The sequence below is a fragment of the Chelonoidis abingdonii genome, chromosome 21, assembly GCF_003597395.2.
Source record: "Chelonoidis abingdonii isolate Lonesome George chromosome 21, CheloAbing_2.0, whole genome shotgun sequence".
Lineage (NCBI taxonomy): Eukaryota > Metazoa > Chordata > Testudines > Testudinidae > Chelonoidis > Chelonoidis abingdonii.
This window is the reverse complement of record NC_133789.1, coordinates 12,104,237-12,126,971: the sequence shown is the minus strand read 5'-3', so window position 1 is coordinate 12,126,971 and position 22,735 is coordinate 12,104,237. Positions and strand designations below refer to the sequence as shown.

Sequence of the window (22,735 nt, the reverse complement as noted above, 5' to 3'; positions counted from 1 at the left end):
GCTGCCCTCACGTCTTTCACATGGAAATTAAGACCAAGATAGACGTAAATACGCTCCGACCCACGCCGCCTCAGTCCGTACCGAACTGCGTTGCCGAACCCCACGCTATCCAATTAACAAACAGGTGCGGCCAGCTGAGGCGATTCGGAGTCTTCACCTGGGCTCTAGTGATGCTGCGTCGGGGAAGTCCAGAGCTATAACGGACATGTTGCACCGAAGATGGGCGCTTTTTAGAGGGCGCGGGTTGGGAATGGGGCTTTGCGCCTCTAAGGTTCTCAGCTCCGATCCCCCCAGGCTGGCAGTGACCCAGCTTCGTAACCCCCTTTTGCTCCGTGCACTGGGCCCTGGGAAATGGCGGGACGATCTCACTCCAGCTCTGAGGGGAGAAGTGTCCCCACAACAGAGCCCAGCACGTGGCCCTCGCTGGCAGCCTCAGCAGAGACCACGGACTGACTGGCCATGAAGACCAAACTCCCCTGCCAGGCTGAGAGGCCCCGGGGTAGGGGGCACCCTTGGGTGGGCAGGGCCTGGGGGGCAGATGGCCCGTCCCGGGTCCGAGGCTGGCAGCGAGGGGATGAACTAGAGCGAGGTGCTGCTGGTACCAGCGCTGACGCTGTTGCTCAAGCCAGGCGCTGCAGGAGGGCGTCCCGCAGTTCAGTGCTCCCCGCCAGCCCAAAGGCATAGGCCAGCAAGCGCCTGTGTGTAGAGGTTGCTGTGCTCGACTCCGGAGGCACTGGAGGGCCCTGGTCACCATGGGGTCCTGGGATGGGGGGAGACACCGAACAGACTTCCACCGTCAGGCTGAGCCGGCCAGAGGAGACGCCCTGTGCCTAGGCTCATCCCCTCTGGCACCACCCCATGGAGCCTTAACAATGCTCCAGCAGGGCAGGCAACTGTCACCAAATCCATGACCATGCCCTCCCCACCACCATCACCCGTGCCTGGCCCATCTAAAACGCCCGCCAGCTCCCAGATCCCCCTAAGAGCCAGACTCAGGAGACTGGCCGACAGGCTGAATCTTTCTGAACCCTGACCCACTGTCCCCAGCCTAACCACTCCCTGACTGCTCCCAGTACCAACCCTCTCACCACTGCCCCAGCCCAACAGCCGCCAAATCCCTCCCTGGTACCAACCCCCACAGCTCCCCTATCTCATCCCAAATCCTCCCTCGGACCAACCCCCCAGCTCCCTATCTCATCCCAAATCCCCCCTGTACCTAACCCCCAAGATTCCTTCATCTCACCCCAAACCCTCCCTGGCCTAACATCCCTCTCACTGTTACCAACAATCTCCAATTCCCCTCAGCTGCAGCCCCCTCCCCTGGGACACGGGCTTGGCCTCACCGTGAGCGGCGCGCCCAGCTCCAGCAGTGCCTCCGTGATGTAAGCTGAGAGAGCTCGTCACCATGCCCGCCCTGAGGGGGGATGGACACCGAGCCAGCTCAAACCGTGCAGTGGTCATGTTGCCAAGAGCAGGTGAGCCGCGCCCAGGACAGGCCTATTAGACAAGGAGACCCAATCCAGCGCTTTCGAGTGGCTCGGTTTGAGTCCTGCCTCCCGCCTGCTTGTCCTGCAGATCCATCTGGGTCCCAAGCAGCTGCCCCCAGTTGTATCAGCCAGGGAGGCCACACTGTGGCAGTGAGTTCCCAGCAGCTAGTTCAGGAGAGGTGGTAGCAGCTACATAGACACGCTTGCACTGGACTCCCCAGATAAAATCTCAGAGCCGCCTGGAACCAGAGGTTGGGAAGTTGGTTTGAACTGACATTGCCAGATTTCCTGTGAAGACCAGGGGCCATTTCTGCGAGACTGAGGATTTGCCCCTACTGGTCAATTCGCTCATTAAATAGTCCCCGTGCGCAGAATCTGGACCTTGGCCTAATATTTGTCTCCTTCAAGCCCCAAATGGCGGGTACAGCCCGCCCTCCCGTAGTGTCCCGGCTCCCTGCCATCCACAGCAGTGCGCAGGATTGGGTTGTGACTCGAGCGGATGGGAATTTCCTGCTGAAATGATTTCTCAACCAGATGATGCAATTTCCAAAACACCAAACTGCGGGAAACGTCCTTTTGCTGAAATGTTTCAATTTCCATTGGAAAAATGAAACGCAACATTCTGCTGTGGGTCCAGAGGGACCCAATGCAGCCTTGGTTTGGCGACCTGAACCAAAACCTCCACTGCGAACCGGTTCAACATTCAGCTGCAACCGGCCTCGTGCCCCCGTTCCCATGGACTCGGCTCCTTCGGACTTCGTCTCCCATGATGCATTCCGTGACAGCCCTTCTGACTGAGCCACGTGGGGAGTCGGGAGTCACCTGACTTCAGGGCTGGGCTGGCCCTGCCCCTCAGGCTCTCCATGCCAGGCAATGGGTGTGGGGTCTGCCAGTGCCACAGGGAGACTGGGCTGTGCAGCGAGCCAGGGGGGGCTGGCAGGGCTGCTTCTCATCGTGCATAACCAAGCCGCTGCCCGGCCTTCCAGCCTTCGCTGTGCTAAACGCAGGGAATCCCCCAACCCAAAACGGGTCACAACAACCAGCTGCCATGAGGGGCCCCACCCCTTCATCCCCAGCTTGTCCCCTCCTCCCCCATCCCATCCCCCCAGCCTCTCACCTGCAGGGCGTTGTTCAACAGCTTCCCCACACTGCAGAAGCAGCCGCTCTCCAGCTGGCGGCTCGGCAGCCACCTTAGGGCGTCCTCTAGGTGCTTCTCGTCAATGGAGATGTAGGGCCTGGCCTGGCCAAAGGACTTGAGAACGAAGGCCGTCAGCCTGGGAGGGGAGAGACCCCATGAGAGGGACACTCTGCAGGAGATGCTGCAGGCCAGGAGGGAGGTATGTGGGGGATGGAGCTGGGGGGTCAGCACTGTGGGGGTGAGCAGAACTGTCAGGGGAGCCCAGGACGGGAATGGGGGGGATTTGGAGTGAGTACGAGGTGCAGAGCTGTGTGGGGAGCAGGACTGGAATAGCAGTGGGGCTGGGGGTCAGGTTGCAGCCCAGTAGGCCCTGCCCACCCAGAGCCCTGACTCGCCCGTGCTGTGCGGCCCCTTACCAGGTGTTGCCTGTGGCGTCGCTCTCCCCAAAGGCGCTGTAAGAGCCGTCGTGCTTATAGAACAGCTCGTCCTGGTAGCCTGCGGAGACAGGAAAGAAACAGCGAGTCCTGAATCCGCTCACCCCCAGGGGCTAGAATCCACCCCCAGCCTGCGCCCCGTGGGACCCACTAGCCCTCCCTTCCCTCATAACACTGAGACTCAGAGATTCCAGGGGTTGATTTGTATCAGGGAACAGAGTTAAGGCTGAATAGGGCTGTCAGGGCTCCCCCCTCCTGCACTCTGAACTCTGGGGTACAGATGTGGGGACCCGCATTAAAGATCCCCATAGCTTATATTCTACCAGCTTATGTTAAAAACTTCCCCAAGGCAGAAATTCCTTTCCTTGTCCTTGGATGGTATTGCTGCCACCACCAAGTGATTTACACAAAAAAAAAAAATCAAGAAAGAGTCACTTGTAGTCCCTATCCCTCACAAAATATCCCCCAAAGCCCCTTCACCCCCTTTTCTGGGGAGGTTTGAGAATAATATACCAACCAGTTGGTTAGCTATGTGAGCACAGACCAAACCCTTTGTCTTTAGGACACTGAAAATCAATCAGGTTCTTAAAAGAAGATCTTTATTTATAAAGTAAAAGTAAAAGATTCACACCTGCAAAATCCGGATGGAAGGTAACTTTACAGGGTAAATAAAAAAATTTAAAATACAGAGGATTCCCCTTTGGCTCAGCTTCACAGTTACAAAACAGGAATGAAACTACTTCTTTAGTATAGGTAAATCTCACAAGCCAAAACAAAAGATAACCTAATGCATTTCCTTGCCTTACTTCCACCTAAAATTCCAAAAATTGTAACATTTCAACATTTCAGGTATGTTTTCAGGAGATGTACCTGCCTGGTCTCCCTCTTTGTCCAGAGAGGGAACAAAACAAAGAGAGCCACAAACAAAACCTCCCCTTCCCCAGATTTGAAAGGATCTTTTTTCCTCACTGATCCTTCTGGTCAGGTGGCAACAAGGTTATTTTAGCTTCTTAACCCTTTACTGGTAAAGCGATTCAGTACAGCTGCTCAGTACCCTGACCTGGGTCTGGATCCCAACCAGCACTCCCTAGAGGGGAAAGGGCTCCTCTCCCATTCCCTGAACCCTGAGTCAAACAGTCCTTATGTCCTGGGTCTCAGGACTGGTGCCCCAGAGAGGAAAGGATCTAATTCTCTGACCCCCAGAGCCAGTCAGGGCCCTGATCTGGGGCTGGATTGGAACTTGGGCCCCAGAGGTGGCATGGACAGGGCACTCTCATGGCCCCACCATGCCCTGGGGGTGCAAGGGCGGGAGGACACTCACCGCTCTGGAGGAATCCCTGGGCCTTGTCTTTGATCTTCAGGTTCAGCTGCCCGCTCTTCTCCTAGTACTGCTGGATGTAGATGTTTGGAGTGAACCGGACCATGTTTTCCTCTCCAGGGCCATTGGGCATGGCCAGCAGGTGATCTATGTTTTGCAGAGCAGTCCCTATTATGTCTCCTGGCACCAAGGGAGTCGGGGGAGCAGAGAATCACTAGGCTGCACAACAGCTGCCCCGTCCCTAACACCACGTCCCTGGAGCCCTGGCACATGGGGGCCCAGAGCCCCCAGTTCGATTCAGGCTGCGTGGGGTTATGTGGATAGAATCATAGAATATCAGGGTTGGAAGGGACCTCAGGAAGTCATCTAGTCCAACCCCCTGCTCAAAGTAGGACCAATCCCCAACTAAATCATCCCAGCCAGGGCTTTGTCAAGCTTGACCTTAGAAAACCTCTAGGAAGAAGTTCCACCACCTCCCTAGGGACCCATTCGGGTTCACCAACCTCCTAGTGAAATAGATGGTTTCCTAATATCCACCCTAGGCTCCCCCACTGCAACTTGAGACCATTGCTCCTTGTTCCATCATCTGCCACCATGGAGAACAGCTGAGAGAGAGTCCAGCAGAGGGCAATGAAAATGATCAGGGGCTGGGGCACATGACTTATGAGAGCTGAGGGAACTGGAATGTTGAGCCTGCGAAGAGAAGAATCAGGGGGATTGAATGCAGCCTTCAAACTACCTGAAGGGGATTCCAAAGAGGATGGATCTAGATCGTTCTGTGGTACCACATGACAGAACAAGGGTAATCGTCTCAAGATTGCAGGTGGGAGTTTAGATCGGATATTAGGAAACCTTTTCACTAGGAGGGTGGCTCGTGCCAAAAGGATGTGTTGCATTGCTCCACCACAAGTTCGGGAACCCCATTGTGCCAATTCCATCTATGATGCCCTGCAAATTGCCAAAGTCACAGTCCTGTGTCCAGACGATTAATGGCCTGCAGACTTAACCACGCCCTGTAGTTTTTTCAGCTCCAATATTTCCCTCTTGACCAGGGAACATCTGGTGTTGCAAAGCTTCCACCATGTGATTGCTGCTGCTTCTCCACTGCCAGTGCGGCTCTCATTCTGATGTCCCTGCACTGGAGGGTGAGGTGAGCTCAGCGTCACAGATCCAGGAATATGGCCTTGCACTATCTGAAATCTGCAGTCACTGTTCATTGTCCCCACCTGCATTACGCTGCGATCCACCAGTCAGTGCTCATTTCTCAGGCCACGACGTGGTGCCTCTATTGTCCTCAGCTGCTCTGTCGGCCACCAAAACTTGACTTGATGTTTTGGCTCTGTTCCTTGGCAACCTGTCCCTGAGAATCATCCTGTCCCCATTGTAGCGGTGGATCCGGATCTGCAACAGGATCATGAAGTTAGGGTTGGAAGAGGACCTCAGAAGCCATCTGTCCACCCCAACTATCTTGCATGCTGTGTTGCAACATTTTAGAGAATAGTGCAGAGCTTGTCCGACGGTGAATGGCCCTGTGTGGGTTTGTGGATTTTCAAAAAGAGGCGTGAAAGATAGGATAGAGGTGGCGTTATGGGATGGATAAGGTTGCTATGATGGGAACTTGTTCCCTTGCTCCCAGTCTACCTGGCATGGCTCCTTTCGTGCGCCATGAGTATATTGTACGTTTCCCCAACGGCATTGCACCAGAGGGTGGTGTGGGCACACGGATACTTACCACAGCGTACTCACTTGCATCGACACATCACTTCCTGGTAATACATGCAGCGCCTACGTAAGCAGCCAAGTACATGTGAGCCTGAGAACATACTCCCAAGCGATTGATAACCACAAGTTTGTAGCATAGATTTGGCCCAGAGGTTTCTTCAGCTCCACTGGATCTCTCTCCACTCACTCTCCTCCGTACTTCCCCTTTGCACAAAGTGCTCTCTGCTGTCTTTCATATTTTGATCAGACCCCGATGTCTGAATGCTGAGTGCCCTCCAGCCTGGTTCAAGAAGCTGTATTGCTTTCCTGGCTGAAATGGCTAGCAGTCACCTCTGGGTCTCCTCCTTGGCCAGGCCCACGGCTATATAGCCGTGTCGGCCCCGGTGTAAAGATGGGTGGGATGTGTACCCCACAGGGCTGTGAGATGAAAGCCCCTAGTGGGAGGCAGTTCGATTAGGCATTACCACGGGCTCTGACCATTAGAGGCTTGTGCCTTTGGGGATGGGAGTGGAATGGCGTAAACACGCAGCTTTGGCCGTATAAGCTGTGTCCATACTAGGAGTGCTTTCCTGGTGTGGAACAGCAGCACAGCTACACCACTAATGTACTCCTAGTGTAGACAGGGCCTGTTGCACACTCACCTCTCGTGAGTGCCACCTGTTGGCTGGGTGCAATCCTGCACTTTTCCTTTCTCTGCTCTCAGTGCCCCCTGTTGGCTGTTACCCTTGTCAGGTGGGTTTCAGTGGATCAGCCCTCCAGCCAAGTCCAACTGAGATTGTCTCTGTGCCCTTGCTAATGTTGGGAGCCCTGTCTCTGGGCTCAGGTCTCAGCCCCGTCTGAGCTAGCTTTAAGTCTGTGCCTGCCCTGGTATAGAGCAGGGCCCCCAGGGCTTTTTCCCCAGAGACTCTTTGCCTTTCTTGGTTCTTATTGCCCCAGTTCCCCAGCCAGGTCATGCATTCAAGTTCAGCCCCTTTCCGAGGTAACAAAGTCCAACGAATGGTTGGCCCTCAGCAGGGTCTTCAGCCCCATGCCTAGGCCTTTTTAAACTCCAAGCCCCTTTCTTGGGGTTTTAATACTGAGTCTTAGCCCCTCCTTGGGGCTTGGGCCACTTCTCCAGTGGGGAGGAGCCAGGCCTACTGATTACACCAGGTTACAACCCAGGAACCCTATAGACAGCAGCTGCTTTTCTTTCCTGGGTTGCTGCTGCTATTCCCTGTGCTGCTTCCCATTTGGTCCCATCACCTTCACCTGTTACCTTAGGTTACACTCCTTGGGTTCTACTTGTCTTGTTCCCTGTATGCCCAGGGTCTCCCCCAGGCCTCTTTGCCAGGAGAGCTTCTCCATCTTCCAGGACCTCCTTTCCCTCCTGGTCCCAGCCATGAACTGACCCATGCTTGCCCCCTGCAGCTCCTTTTAACTGAGCCTGCTGCACTCTGATTGGCTGCTTCCCTGCAGCCTCTCTAGGCAGGCCTGGAGGACCCACCGTCACTGCTCCTTTTCTGGGGTGGGATGTGGTAGGACCATAAGGCCTCCAGGAGGGGGCCTCAAAGGGTCCAGTACACCCCGTCACACTCCCTTTTGGACTTTTTGTTTTCAAACCAACCAACCCCACGACTGTGACCATGAGCCAATGGCTGATAATCAAAGCAAGACGCACGAGAGATGTGGGAGGAGCTGCTGCGGTTTTGGAAATGTTCTGCTAGGACTAAACCTAGGTAAAAAGACCCAAAGACTAAAACATTGTTCAGAATACACGGACACTAATGAGCAAGGAGCATGCAGATCCCAACCCCACAATCCCTGGACCAGCCACCCTGCCTGAGTCTGCCAGACGGCTGCCAGCTAGTACTTTGTACTTGTGTCGAGGGAGGTTTGGGGTGATCAGTAGGGAGTTGCCAAAGGCAGGAGTCGAGGCCAGGTGATGGGGGGTGCCGAGTCATTGCCCATGAGGACTGCAGCAGCTCGGCTTTTGCTTCACAAATGAAATCCGTCCTTTGTCATGCTTCCGAGCAGCACCAATGCACTGCGGCTCTGCTGCCCCCGCCGTGACTCCAGCCCAGCAGCTGCTGCCGCCACTGAGCTGCAATAGCACTCTTGGCTCTATAAACAAAGGCACAGAGTCCATTTAGTGTTGGCAGGTCTGTGCCACCCGTCATTTCCCCAGCTCAGCCTCCCCACTGAGAACAGCCGGCTCAAGCCTAGCGTGTGGCAGGCATTTAAAATAATCAGGGGCTCTCTGCCCACGCCGTGGAGAGATGATTGGGTTGTGTAGGGACAGGAAGGCAGGCCAGTAAAACAGAACTCTGCTATCTTTTAATTAGGGATTAAATTGGCCTATTTTATTGCATTAACTAAATAGCCACAATTATTCCATTAGTGCCAGACAGGGTTCTAAATCGCTCCCGGGTGATGGGAGAAGGGAATCAAGCCTTAGCAGCCAGCATTGCTTCACAATTCTCTCGCCTGGCGGGTACGGGCAAATGGGAAGCTAAGGATCTGCATTTTCATAAATATACAGACATTTATGCCACATTGCTTGACTGTCCTGCTTGCGCCCCCTCCGTGCATTCATTGCAGCCAGCCCAGGGCACCCTGCCCATGCTGCATGCTCCCCATACCCGTCCCACACAGCCACGCTTTTTCCACCCAGCCATTCCACACACATCTCCCCACTCATTATGCAACCCCCGTTCCTACCCACCCATTCTGCACAAACATCTCATCCCCCAGGTGCGGATCAGCAGTCACCCACCCAACCCACCCCAAGCTACCTCAAGAGGCTGCATACAGGCGAGGCCCAGGGGACGGATGGGGGGGTTTCCATGTGTATGGTGGAAGTCCTATCCCTCCCAATGAGCACTCCAGGCTCAGGCCTTCCCACTTCTCCCCCTGCCTCCTCAAGAAACTGCCACCGCTGTCGTCCCCCTGCAGCCAGCTCAGCCCAATATCTGATCTCCCAGTTTTAATGCCTGTCTCCCCTTTCACTGGCTAGAAATCTCCCCTCACGCAGAGCCTCAACTTTCCACTTCCAATCCAGGGGTCAGCAGCTCCCTGCTCCACCCCCACTGGACAGCCCTGGACATTGCCAATGTGGCAGTGTTGGTGCCCTAGGACCAGTTTTCCCTAGAACCATGTGGGACGGCTGGTTCAGCAATGACTCCCCAACCCCACTGTTTGCAGCCCCCTAATTTCCCTCAGTGGGCTCCCCTCCAGGTCCTGAGCAGCCTCAGCCTTGCTTTTGTTGTGAAATTTCATGAGCCCATTGTCCCAGAGGGCACAGTGACAGGCCCCAGGGTGGATGGCATTGGAGCCCAGAGGACATCACCAGGCACTAGACACAAAGAAAGCACCGGTGCAGAGACACACTCTCATGGCTTCTCGGTCTGTTTGGAAGGATAGTCCATGGGCTTGTCTTCAGTGCTTCTCCCGTTGGCACGGTTATTTCACTTCCCCGAGAGACGGTAGCTGTGTTGATGGGAGAAGCTCTCCTGCCAGCACAGTGCTGTCTACACAGGTCGGTGTAAGTGCGTAGCTCTGGGAGGTGGATTTTTCACAGCGACATAGTTATACTGATGTATATCTGTAATGCAGACGTGGCCTGTGTGCTACTGAGATTTATCTCATGCCCCAGCTCGGTGCAAAGCCAACGTCTCAGGTGCGTGGTGGCTGTGAGCACAATCCCTCTCCAGTTGCACAGCCACCACCGCTACTCCATTTCCAAAGCAGCTCGAGCTATTGATGCCGTTCCGCCTGGCAACTTAGGGTATGTCTTCACTACCTGCCGAATTGGCGGGCAGCGATCGATCCAGCAGGGACTGATTTATCGCGTCTAGTCTAGACACGATAAATCGACCTCCGAGCGCTCTCAGAGCCACGAGAGGCGCAGACGGAGTTGACGGGGGAGCAGCAGCAATCAGCTCACTGCGGTGAAGACCCCACGGGAAATCGATCTCAGTACGTCAGCTTCAACTCAGTTATTTATGTAGCTGAAGTTGCATAACTTAGATCGATTCCCCCCCCACCCGCCCCAGTGTAGACCAGGACTTACATAATGCGCCACTAGACTTGGAGTTACCGCCAGCCTGAAAACCTGGTTCTAAATTATTCACCTGTGCAGGGGAAGCTGCCCTGTCAGGAGAAGTTAAACTTACACTCGGAAGATGGATCATGTTTGACCTTCTTCTTCGGGCTGTAAAGAGATTGAGTTTGGCGTTTCCCCTTTCAGTCATCCTTGGTCGGATGGGAGCTTTGAGGCTGTGTCTGGAGCCTGTCAAATCCCATCCAACCACCCAAGCTTATTGCTGTGGGGCTGGGTTGTGCTGTCTGGGGAAAAGTCACTCAGTCCCCTCCGTATAAGCTCGGTGAGCTGCAAATAGGTGGCAGATGATTTTTTCTGCTGAATCTTGCACACCGTGGCTGGGCATTTAACAATGAATGGCTGGGATCACCGGGTGCATGGGTGATGGCTGCCATCTTGGCTGGCACAATGCATGCTGGGTAATAACAGGAGAGGACTCCATGTTTCTAAATCTAAACTGGCTCTTTATTAATAGAACTATTTACAGAGATGCTGCAACTGCGGCTGACATTCCTGCCATGCGCACGCAGACTGACTTCCTGGTGCTTCCTCCAAACTCTTCCCTCCTGCAGCCTGTGCTCTTCCCTTCAATTCCCATGCTGGCTGCTATAGATTTTAATACCAGAAGAACTTTTACTCAGTCACCGTCAGTGCTTTAACAGGAGAAAATGCCTTCAATGGGCCAGGCCCTACATTCAGTCAGGTATATGTTACTCCTGATGGGCACTGGAGTAACTTTACTAGCACCACTGGGGGCAGACTGGTACCTTCCTAGTACCAAGAGCCCATGGGGCTGTCATCCCCGCTTCCCCTTCCCATAGTGCCCCTTCAAGCCAGTGTTTTCGACCCTGTGGCTGTGTCTCCCCTAAGCTCCCAACACCCTTGAGCGGGGGAGGGGAGGGAGGAAGAGCTGGATCTGCTGCTGGGCAAGAAGCCAGGGGGTCAGTCTCTCCTCTGGAGCCTACCCAGCCCCATGCCTGCCATGCTGGCCACCTGCTCTGTACTCTGAGCCTGGCGTGGGGAATCAGGTAGGGGGCAGCGAAGGCTACAGAGTGCAGCACCACACTTAACCAGCAAGGGGACAGAGTGGACCCTAGTGGCAATAGGCTGAAATTGCAGTTGCCTTTTCCTTGGCCTGCAGGCCAGCCCAACAGCTGATAGCTGGCTGGGAGGTAGGGTGGGGTGCTGAGCAGTGGCAGACTGTCTGGCCTCTGTGGGTGGGGCCTGAAAGTTCTACTGGGGGCAGAGAAATGCATTGATGCTCCCTTCAAACTGAGATTATGGCTACAGTGGGATGCAGACTCATCGGCTTGACCGTGTCATGCTCCCACCTGTTTGCCATGCCTATGCCGAGTGGCAACGTCCACCATGCTGGATATGGGTATCATTCACAGTACCCAGCTCCACCCTGCCTCTGTCATTCATAAATTCATAGACTCTAGTACTGGAAGGGACCTCGAGAGGTCATCGAGTCCAGTCCCCTGCCCTAATGGCAGGACCAAATACTGTCTAGACCATCCCTGATAGACATTTATCTAACCTACTCTTAAATATCTCCAGAGATGGAGATTCCACAACCTCCCTAGGCAGTTTATTCCAGTGTTTAACCACCCTGACAGTTAGGAACTTTTTCCTAATGTCCAACCTAAATCTCCCTTGCTGCAGTTTAAGCCCATTGCTTCTTGTTCTATCATTAGAGGCTAAGGTGAACAAGTTTTCTCCCTCCTCCTGATGACACCCTTTTAGATACCTGAAAACTGCTATCATGTCCCCTCTCAGTCTTCTCTTTTCCAAACTAAATAAACCCAATTCTTTCAGCCTTCCTTCATAGGTCATGTTCTCAAGACCTTTAATCATTCTTGTTGCTCTTCTCTGGACCCTCTCCAATTTCTCCACATCTTTCTTGAAATGCGGTGCCCAGAACTGGACACAATACTCCAGTTGAGGCCTAACCAGCGCAGAGTAGAGCGGAAGAATGACTTCTCGTGTCTTGTTTACAACACACCTGTTAATGCATCCCAGAATCACGTTTGCTTTTTTTGCAACAGTATCACACTGTTGACTCATATTTAGCTTGTGGTCCACTATGACCCCTAGATCTCTTTCTGCCATACTCCTTCCTAGACAGTCTCTTCCCATTCTGTATGTGTGAAACTGATTGTTCCTTCCTAAGTGGAGCACTTTGCATTTGTCTTTATTGAACTTCATCCGGTTTACCTCAGACATTTTCTCCAATTTGTCCAGATCATTTTGAATTTTGACCCTGTCCTCCAAAGCAGTTGCAATCCCTCCCAGTTTGGTATCATCTGCAAACTTAATAAGCGTACTTTCTATGCCAACATCTAAGTCGTTGATGAAGATATTGAACAGAGCACCCAACGTTAGCACTATCCTCACCTGGGACCTTTCTAAACTTGCCTGCATGTGCCACCAGGACCAATGGCTGGCTGTGTGCTGGTCGAAACGCACAGACACAGGGGCACAACGATGGTTCGTTAATAATCTGTTACACAGCTTCTGTCAAATGCATAATAGTGGCTGATTGGAAATCAATAAACTTATTGATTTATAGCTGTGTCATGTTCGGGGTGGAGTAGAGAGCAGTCTGGGCTTCAAATCAGAAATTCAAACCAGAGAAAGAGGGACATTGGTGGGCAGGACAGGGGTCCATTGTAACTTGCCGGCCTTGGGTTCTGGTTCCTGCCGCGGCTCGGTGTCTTTGTTGGTTTTGTCGGGGGTAGGGGCGGGGTTCTTCAACTGGCTCCTCCTGGTAGAGGTGCTGAATCACACGCTTCTCAACTCCTGGGACTTCCGGGGTATCCATGGTCCCTGCTGCCTCCTTACCCGAGCCTCAATGGCATCCTGTCAGACAACAAGGAGGGGTCGTGAGCCACTCCAGGATCTGTACCGGGAGCCTTTGACACCGGCAGCTCCAGCTTGTTGTAAAAGAAGCCTGTAAGACCTGCCCTGCTGGAGTGACTGTTTGAGCTGCAGGTGCTCGATGTGTTCCCAGCACTAGTCAGGAGTCTGGTCAATGCCTCCCAGCTCCAGCCTCTGTGATAGTTCACACAGGCGAATGTTCAGTCAGGCAAGGCGAGGCCATGGAGGAGGGATCATTCCACCCACCCCCACTGATCAGCATCTAGGTGTGGTCAGCCAGCCGGCTGCTCTCAGAGCAGGATCAACGTTCACCAGGACTGATCGGAAAAGAGGGCAGTGAAGGCTGTTCTGATGTGATCAGCACAGCTCGTAACTACCAGTGACAATGCTGGGAAAGGGACCGTAAGAGATTGAATCAGAGTCAGGCAGAAAAAGGTTCAGCACAAGATGGGAGACTATTGAAACCCGAGACCTGGTACCTGCCCCTTAGCCCCATCCACGCTGCACTCATGTACTTAACCACACCTCTCAGGCACGCTAGCTTACGTGCCCTCTGTTCACCTTCAGACACTTGCTGAAAGCACAGTGGGGGAGATGGCCTCTGACCAAGCCCCTCTCCAGGGCACCACAAGCAATGTCTAATGAGGGGCACTGGCTTTGAGGAGTTGCAGGAGTGAGGTGCTGTCTAGTAGCTGGCCCACAATGAGGACAAACCCACTGCCAGCCGAGTGAAATCCCTGTTAGCTCCAGTGGTAAAGCCCCTGTTCTTACTGCTGGAGTGTGACTCTAGTCCCAGCTCTCGTGAACATGTGCTGTGTGTAACAACGGTGCCGCCGCTTTTCCGTCACTTTTAACAGCCCTCTGGGAGAGAGACCTGACCTGGCTTTGCCAGGCAGTCAACCATTGTACTGTTGTTAGATGCCCTCTGGATTCCTGCACAAAAGTCTTTCCGAGTGCCGCCAGCAGGGGGCAGGGGATACCTGTGACAGGTGAACACTTGGGCCTGAGCACCAGTCACACAGGTGGGTGCTGCTCCCCCTCGCTCTCCCTATGGGTGGCGCTGCACAGCACTTTCCCTGGCTGCACCCACCGCTGGTGGGGTGCACAGGAATGGGGAGTTGGGATGGTGCCAGTCTGGGGCAGCGCTGGGGAGCTGGCCCCCAGGAAGCCCTTGGAGAGGTGGGTGTTGCAGAAGGGTTCAGGAGATGTGGGGGAGGCTTGTCCACTTTGCTGTTGCTCAGGTGTCGATTTCAGGTGCTTTGTGTGAGACTGCATCTCTGGCTGCCCAGGGCTGTAAGGGCCACAGAGACGCCCTGCCTGGATTCATTCTCCTGGCTAGTCTGTTCCCCTTCTGCCTCCACATTCATCAGCTGAACAACAGTGTCTGAGCCAGCAGCCTGCCTAGCCGCTCCCCCTCTGTGCTGTGGTCTGACCAGGGCCAGTGCTTGCATTTAGGCAGCTTAGGCAATCACCTAGGGTGCCAGCATTATTAGGGGGCGGCATTTTGCCGGAGGGGGCGGCAGGCGGCTCCGGTGGAGCTGCCACCGTCGTGCCTGCAGACAGTCGGCTGCTCGCGCAGCTGCGGTGGACCTCCCACAGGCACGACGGCGGCAGCTCTACCGGAGCCACAGACCAATGGACCTCCCACAGGCACGACGGCGGCAGCTCTACCGGAGCTGCGGGAGCAGCTGACCGTCCGCAGGCAGGACTGCGGAGCCGGGGGACCAGCATGCGGGGTGGCGAAATGGCCGTGCGCCTAGGGCGCTCAAACCCCTAGTGCCGGTCCTGGGTCTGCCGCAGGGCCGGGCGTGGAGGTGGGAACTCTGGGCCTGTGCTGTAGTTACTGTTGGTCCAAATCATAGGAGGCTTGTGCCCTTCCAGGGAGGTTTCTCTGTCTTTGTTCACTGCCCATTCCCACTTCTGCAGCATGCACCATGTAGAGCGGAATGGCTGCCTCACCCTGCCACGTTTAATGGTTTGATCACAGTGGAAAATCTCGGGTCCTCCCCAAGACCTTCTGTGCCCTCGCATTCCTGCCTTAGTGACACTGGCGTCAGTGGAAAGGATTATGGGAAGGGGTGGAGGAGGTTTGGCTGGCTCTATGTGGCCCCGTTTCACAAGCAGAACCTTTGTTCTGATGGACAGCGAGGGGAGGGAGCCTTTCACGCATTCCATGAGATTGAGGGACCTGTTGAGTTTCTCAGAGCAATGTCCTGGCCATGTTGGACTGGAATGTAAGTAACACCTTGGCTGGCCTCTCTCGTGGAGTTTGTGGATGTGCACAGGCATCCAGCACCCTTAGCTGCAGTTCTCTGCCAGGCAGGATTTTGTCAGTAATTCTCAGGACTGAAGTTGTTTGGCTTGTGCCAGGCTGAATACAAATAGGAATATGAAACAACTCTTCAGCTCAAGGGGGCAGTGAGACACCACCACGATCAGCTGCTGTGAAATGCGCCCAGAGAGAACCAGCTGAGAGACATGCTGCTTTAGCGGGAACAGGCTGTGGCCATATGACCTGGACAGCAGTTCCTTCCTGTTCCCACTGTTCTGCTATTGCCAGCTGACCCCTAGGGTGACACATTCTCAAAAAGAAGCCTCCGGCGAGCTGTCCCAATCACACAGCTGTGCGTGAGCACATGCAAGCCCGAGCAAGCGTGTGCATGAGTACATGCGTCTGAGCAAGCGTGCAGAGTGCAATGAGTGTGTGCATGAGTGAAAGGGAGTGTGCAGGCATTTGTGTGCACAGGAACAACTCTGCACTCGGCACCCTTTGGGGAATGACATTGGGCTCGCGAGCAAAGCCCGAGCAGCAGAGACCCAATGGAAGCAGCTGGGCCTGGTGCCTCTGGTTAAGTGCGAAGGTGCCTTGCCCACGCAACTGATGCACTCCATTTGCATGGTGCACAGTGCATGACTGGATCTAAGATCACATCACCCATGGCTGGCATATGAACCCCACCTTCGGAGAGACAAGACTCTCCCCAGCCCTGCCCCTTCTGTCCGAGGCCCCACCCCTATCGTGCCCCTTCTGCCCTCCCTTGTCCGCTAAAGCTCAGAACCCTGAGCCCTCCCTGCACCCGACCACGGCCGGAGAAGCTCCAGCCAAACCATCCCGACCCCCGGCTACCTTCCAACCCGAGCGTCAGGCTGCCGCCTTGCCCCCAGGCTGCTGCCCCGGCTCTCTGGCAGATTTCCATGCTACAGCTCCAGGCCACTGGCCTGAGCTGAGCCTCCACCAGCTTTGGGGGAAAAGGGGAGCCAGGGCAAGGCCTTGGGCCGGGCCATGATGTGGGTTAGGGGAGGCTTAGCCTCCCTTAGCCTATGACACCCGCCACCCATGATGTCACTGAGCACTGCACGGCCCTTCGCTTACCGGGATGCCTGCCAACACCGAGACGTTACGCCCTAGGCCAGGCCTATCCCTGACTGAGGCCGATGTCATCCGTGATGGTCACAGTGAGTGGAGAGCGGATTGCTTTCCTCTCTCCGCTCCTGGGGTAATCGCGGTCCTCAGGGCAGCTTTGCAAGCCCCATCTGTGAGCAGGAGAAACATTGCATCCATTAAACCATTCCATCCACCTAGTAGACAACATACAGGCCTGCAAAGCGACACACAGAATGATTCTGACTCTGCCAGGTACCCAGCATTGGCCTGGCAGCAGCAGGGTCATTTCGGGCACTTCTCATTCCAGCGGGGACAGCACAACCCCAGGCCCAGGGCAACACAGGGGCTGGCTTTTAGCAAGAAGGGTGGATCAAGAGGCTGGAGGGAGGTCTGTCTTTTGGGATCTCTGGGTCACTTCATTTGTTACCTGGGTGATATAGGAGGGCCAAGGAGCAGTGGGAGAGTGGTAGAGGGGAAGTATATAAGCACTAGGCTAATTAAAGTGTGGTTCCCTGAAAACTAGGGAGGGTTGCTACAGGTTAATTGGAGCACCTGTAGTCAATTAAGGTCCTGTTAGCAACCTAATAAACCCCCCTGCTTCAGGCAGTCAGGGGAAAGAGAGAGGACTGGAGCTTAGAGGTGTGCTGTGAGATTTGGAAGATCAGAAAACCAGAGTAAGGGAGACCCTGCCCCAGCATCTAAGGACTGAAGGTTCCCCACCCAAGGGGGAACAGGGTAAGGACCCACAGGGGTTGAGAGGGGCTGGGACTCAGTGTGAGGAGCAAATCCAGACCCCTCCCCTGCTTCCCCCCTTTACCACCTTCCTGGGCCACTAGTAGGGCCCTTGGTGCCCCAAGAGCAGGGGCAAGGGGTGGCATCTTAGCCCCCCATCAAGAAAAGCGCAGGACCCACCATACTACATCAGCAATCTTATCACATGTGATAGAAACAATAATCACCCCTCACTCATCCAGAGCACTGTCTATCAGAGGATTCTCATGGTGTTTATCCACCTCACACCTAGGGGAAGATCAGGGAGGTGTAGGTGTGAGGCTGAAAGGCAGCCACCTCTGGGGTAGAAAGCAGCTGCTGTTTAAGGAGCAGACCCTGCCCACAGCTTCCTGTGGACACCGAGACAAGCCCTGAGAACACACACCCGGAGGCTACGCAGCACTCGAGGGCTGGAAGTGCGGAAGCTGGCGGTTGTGGAAGCTGCTGTGCCTCCCTGCAGGGATTCAGAAATGGAATTACAGCTCCGCTGCACATTCGGGGGGTACGGTATTGACTAGGGATGGTGTTTCTGTTGCATGTTTGCACAGCCCCTCGCACCATGCAGGCCTGATCCATGACTAGTGTTCCGAGGCAATACCATAATACACCTAGTAGACAACATACAGCCCCTAGCTGGGGTGCCTGGTGTTACCATAATACACCTAGTATACAATGTACAGTGTCTAGCCTGACTGGGGCAGCTAGGCGTGAGCACAACCCGAATCACTGAAATTCCTTCCCCCTTCATATTGGAACACGCCAGCCTTTGCCACGCTGCCCCATAGTCTGACTTATCATTTATCACGGTCCAGCTGTTTCCTTTCCCAGGCGGCCAGGGGCTCCATTTCAGTGGCTCAGCGAAAGAGAGCCCTTGGGCAATGCAGCGCCCTGGGGCGACGTCCTGGGGCTTTGCGTCAGGATAGCAGCTCGCCTAGGTGGTAAGCAGTGGGCGTGGGGTGGGGAGGGAGTTCACTGGCATCCCCACCCCACATGGTCTTTTCCTTGTGTCCAAATGCCCCCTATCCTCCAAGCCAGGAAAACCTCTGCACTGCCAGCTAGGAGGCCCCTTCAGAAATCTCTGGGGTGTTTGTGTGTGTGGTGGGGTTCCTGCCCAAGGGCCATTGCTGCGGGATCTGCTGAGATGGTGCCACCTCACCTGCCACCTTGAGCTCCCTTCCCTGCCCTGTCCACCGCTGGAAAGGCAGCTCAGACAGATCAGCATCCACACCCTGTCTCCTGCTTCAGCATCCCCTTGCCTGGGGTTTGGTGCCCAGGGCAGCCCCAGCAAATGATGTGGCAGTTTTGTATTATCCCAGCCAGGAGCGACAACAGACCCTCTCTTCATTCCTTGTCTTTGACACCTGGCCTCTGACTGCGAATACAAGCAGCACAACCGCTCAGGTTAGGGATGTTAGAACTGCCCTCCCCGAAAAGAGTCTGCATCACAAATGTCACCTCACTTAATTGCTATTAATCTAATCAATCCAAACCACATTAGCTGTCCTGGAAACATCACTCCTTGATCAACAGGAGTGCCGAGTATTCTATATAAATCCAATTTACCACCCTAGAAACATCAGTACATTGCACAGACATCATAGTCACCCTCATAAAAGCATCAACTGCTGACTGGCTTCATTAGTGGAAATAAATTACAGAACTTTATCTCTCTGCCATGATTATGGATAAAACCACATAAAAACCAACACTTGAAAGTTGCTTTAGACTGGTATAAAACAGCAGAAGATGTTCCGCTTTCTTCAAGCCATTTTGTCTTTCACATCATAATTCCCGTGTTTGAAAATCCTTCAGCTATTAAATGACAGAAATGTCCCTTCTGAAAGAACAAAAGCCCCACTCCTGCAAACACTTTGGTGAGTAATCTTATGCATATCAGTAGCGTAAAGTAGCCCCAAGGAATGTGATAAATTGGTGAGGGGGCAGAGAGAGCCACCCCAGTGACTGGAGAACATCCTCACAGGGAGAACCATACAGAGCTCAGGCTTTCACTACCTATAAATACCTTCCTGGGAAGAAAACCCTGGGTCCTAACGGGCTCTTTCATCAAGCAGAGAAGAGCAGAGTAGAACGAATGGCTGGAAACCAAAGCCAGACAAACTGAAATTGGGTGCAATGTTTTAGCAGTGAAGGGGATTAGCCAGTGATAGAACAAACCCCCAGGGGAAGGGGCGGGGGTGATTCTTTATCTCTTGAAATCTTCAAACCAGGCCAGGAGGCTTTTCTGGAAGATGCTGGAGCCAAACAAGAGTTGCTGGGGTACCAGGGTGAATTTAATGGCCTGTGTTACACAGGAGGCCAACCTAGGTGATCTAAGAGTCCCTTCGAGCCTCAGACTCTGATAGCAATGTCCTTGCTCACAGTATGGGGCTTTCTGAACTCACAAGTGTGATGTTAGTAACTTTATTCAGGGATTAGGGCACTAGCCTAGAGCTTGAGGGACCTGGGTAAATTCCCTGCTCCACCACAGGCTTCCAGAGTGACCTTGGGGAAGTCGCTTAGGCTCTCTGTGCCTCAGTTCCCCACCTGTACCATAGGGATGATAGCACAGGTGTGCTGGAAGGAGAAAGACACCAAAAATCTACTGATGAAACAAACTAGCTAAGAGCTGGGTAGGATGATGATGATGCAGAGTGGGTAGCAGAATCACCCCATTAAGCTTGACACATGGGGAGCTCCTGGCACACTTCTTCATAGGGACTGGCCACAGTCTTAGGTTGCAATGAGTCATTCCCCATCTCCCCAAGCATAGGTGCCGACTCCATGAGTGCTTAATCATCCATGGAAAAAAATAGTGGGTGCACAGCACCCACCAGCCACATCTGTTGGGCGCTATCGGTGGGGGATGCACTTGGGGGAAGGTGGAGAGTGGCAGATGGGGCCTTGGGAGTGGACCAGGGCAGGAAGAAGTGGACTTCAGAGAGAGGGCTTGGACCTCAGGGAAGCGGGCAGAGCAGGGGTGTGAAGAGGCGGAGCAAGGACTGGAGTGGGGGTGGGAAGAGGCGGGGTGAGGGCAGGCCCTGGGGATAGGGGGCAGAGCAAGAGTGGGGCCTTGGGGGAGAGCGAGGGTGGAGCACCCCCATGGAAAAATAAAACTTCGAACCTATGTCCCCAAGTACTGGTTAATGACTGGGCTGAATGTACTGCCATGCCCAGCCCAACCTGATCCCCTTGCAGCAAATTAGTAGCATCCCTCCCCGCCTTACCACATTCTCCATGAATTATTCTCAACTTTCCATCAGGACAGGAATTCACAAACTCCCTCCGCTTGTTGGGAAGCGATGCCTTTTGCAGGTGGGTCGTTGCCAAGTTTTCATTTTACTCGAAAATTGTCTCACTTTATTCACATAGATACTGTGGGTGAAATCCACCGCTGGTACAAAACGGCATAAATCAGTGGGTTTAAGGGAGCTGCACTACTTTATGAGAGCAATGAATCAGAACCAGCATCTCAATAGCCTAGACTTCTTGCTCCTTTCCATGTATCTACGTGGTAGACTTTGATTTTTCATCTGTTTCTAGAATACACCCGTACTTCACCTAAAATGTTATTCAATAAAAGTGTATGAGGGATTGCAGGGCACACAGGCAAGGAAAAGGGTTATATATGTAGAAAGCTGGGCATCTTGGCTTTTTTTGATTACCTTTAAATAATAATAATAATTAATAATTAATCTATGCAGGAGAGAATTGTGGACAGATTCTGCCTTTATCTGTCCACAATTGTTAGAGTTGCAGTTACTGAACTGTGAAACATAATTGTTGATAGATGGTAGAGTTTTTCATAATACCAATTCTGAGTGCCCGTCTCAAAGCCCTTTAGCCTTGAATCACTCCTGGGCAAGAGGGAAAAGCCAGCCCTCCTGAGCTACACACAGATGTGGCCTCCCAGGTCCTTCCACTGACCTGCTCTGACCCGTTCTGTCCCTCTCTATCCCCTCCCTAGCTAGACAAGACAGATAGCTGCTCACACACTCTCCTGTCTCCCACCTGCCTCATATTGCCCTCCCTTTCCCCTCACAACCTCCTACCATCGTAGAGTCTCACTAGCCCACAGTTCTCCGTCTCCAGTTTGCCTGGGCTCGGACTTGCTGCCCAAAATCAGTTTGGTGGGAGTCTGAAACTGACTTCCTTGTCTTGTAACAATCCCCCACTCCAAGTGTTTGCTAGGGAGGGGGAGTCTTCTCTCCAGTTATTGTTTTGCCTTCTTGTTTGTTTCCTAAGAGTCCTGTTGATTTTACCCAGTACAGCCATCCCTTACAAGGCTCAGAGCACAGCCCCACGTTACCCCTTGGGGAGCAGGACCTCAGCTGGACCCGATTGCTTCTCCCTTCTGTCCAAACTTCTACATTTGGTGTCCCGCACTTCTAGCTAATCACTCTATTGCATTGAACAGAGCCCACGCCCATCTGGCAAGAGCTGGAATGAGACATCCCCATCTTCCTGCTCAACTCTGCTCATTTTATTATTCTCACCCTATTAGTCTGGCTCAGGTACCTATCTAGCTCCTGTTACCATAGCAATCTATCACTGTTTCATAATCTTTCCTGTACTTGCGCTCATCATACCCCTGTGAAGTAGGGAAGGGCTATACTCCTCACATCTCAGATAGAGAAACAAGACAGAGAGAGACCAAAGTCCAGCTCCTTAAAGACAAATACATTAGAATAGCTCTACTGGGTCAAACCAATGGTCCACCCAGCCCAGTATCCTGTCTCCTGACAGTGGGCAATGCCAGGTGCTTCAGAGGGAATGAACAGAACAGGGCAGTTATACAGTGATCCATCCCCTGTTGTTCAGTCCAGCTAAAGGTTTAGAGACACCCAGAGCATGGGGTTGTATCCCTGACCATCTTGGAGAATAGCCATTCATCCTTCATGAACTTATCTAGCTCTTTTTTTGAACCCAGTTATGCTTTTGGCCTTCCCAATATCCCTTGGCAATGAGTTCCACAGGCGGGCTGTGCGTTGTGTAAGTGGTACTGCCTCATGTTTGTTTTAATCCGGCTGCTATTAATTCCATTGGGTGACCGCTCATGCTTGTGTTGCATTAAGGAGTAAATAACACTTCCCTGTTTGTATTCTCCAGATCTTTCATGTTTTTATAGACCTCTGGAGTCAGGGTCTGTGGGGCCCTGGGCCAGAGCAAGTGCCCCCTGCAGTCCCCCCACACTTCTGCCAAGGAGCAGGGTTAGGGGCTTGCCAGGCAGGCATGTCAGGTCTGGGCCTCTTCTTTTTCCATGCCCCCCCAGGCCCAGTTGGCCCAGTGACTTATCTGCCACTATCAAATCCCACCTTATTCCAAGCTGAACAGCCCTAGCCTTTTAGTCTCTCCTCCCATGGAAGCTGTTCCATCCTGCTCATCATTTTTGTTGCCCTTCTCTGTACATTTTCCAAGTCAAGACCCAGGTTACTACTGAATTTTGGCCCATTCCAATGCCCGTTCAGCATCTAAGTTCACTTTTCAGGATCTGGCTGTGAGCAACTTGACCAAGATCACAGAAG

At 53.5% G+C, this 22,735-nt stretch overlaps 1 pseudogene; it reads right to left on the bottom strand.

Annotated features, from left to right (window-relative positions):
• Window positions 1–6,129, bottom strand: part of LOC116835033 (alpha-2-macroglobulin-like protein 1) — a 24,623-nt pseudogene extending 18,494 nt beyond the window's left edge.
• Between the last annotated feature and the right edge of the window lie 16,606 nt (window positions 6,130–22,735).